This window comes from Dermacentor andersoni, chromosome 9, assembly GCF_023375885.2.
Source record: "Dermacentor andersoni chromosome 9, qqDerAnde1_hic_scaffold, whole genome shotgun sequence".
Taxonomy (NCBI): Eukaryota; Metazoa; Arthropoda; class Arachnida; order Ixodida; family Ixodidae; genus Dermacentor; species Dermacentor andersoni.
In genome coordinates this window covers 14077381-14078229 of record NC_092822.1, presented here as the reverse complement: position 1 = coordinate 14078229, position 849 = coordinate 14077381, and positions in this window count along the sequence as shown.

Here is an 849-nt window from a genome sequence, read left to right as displayed (position 1 = left end):
TGTCTTTTGCCCCTGCATTATGTTTAATGTAATTTGGGGTTATCTCAGTAAGATGGGTGACAGACCCGCAACCTGGCTTTTCATTTTTTTTAAGGGGCGAGGAGGTGGGCCAAGGTTTCATTATTCCCTGTTGAGTTCCCCATGCTTGGTGCACAATAGTACAACAATTAATAGGCTATATTACCTTGCGCAAGCCCTTGGTCAGCCTGAAGACGTGTACCATCCTGTGTACTTGTCTGGGGCGGGCGTTCGAGGTATATGCGCCTTTGCGAAGGTTAGGCGACGTGCCAGACATAAAAGAGAGCAAGGCGCCGGCTGGAAAAATTTCGGGGAGGGGGCTGAAGCCCGGTAGACGCCCCACACACCCACCTCTGGATATGCCACCCACTGGTAAGTGATAAGACTCTACTTTCCACTCTTAAAATTACATAGTTTGTTTGCCTCTTTCAAGCCCTATTACAGGAGGCAATGCATGCTATTTACAACTTGCTTCTTTAGAAGTAGCGAGCCATGTAACCGGTCTGGAAGAAGGAACTAAACTCGTCAACGTTGCAAAAAATGGGGAGAGGGGGACCCTCACCGTATCACACAACAAAATAGCAAGTGCCACAAAACTAGAGTGACCTAGAACACTCTAACAAAACCATCTATGCATGCAACCGAAAATCGACTCCACTGGACTGCAAGGACAACGTAAAATGTGGGACACGGTTATGACTACCTTCGAGATACAGTGCTTTTATCTTTGGTCTCGGAGGCAATACAAAAACTAAATATGTTTCAGAGACGGAGCGGGGCGCGTCAGTCGTTTCATGGTAACGCCGGCGTTATTTTATTTTATTGTCTAGC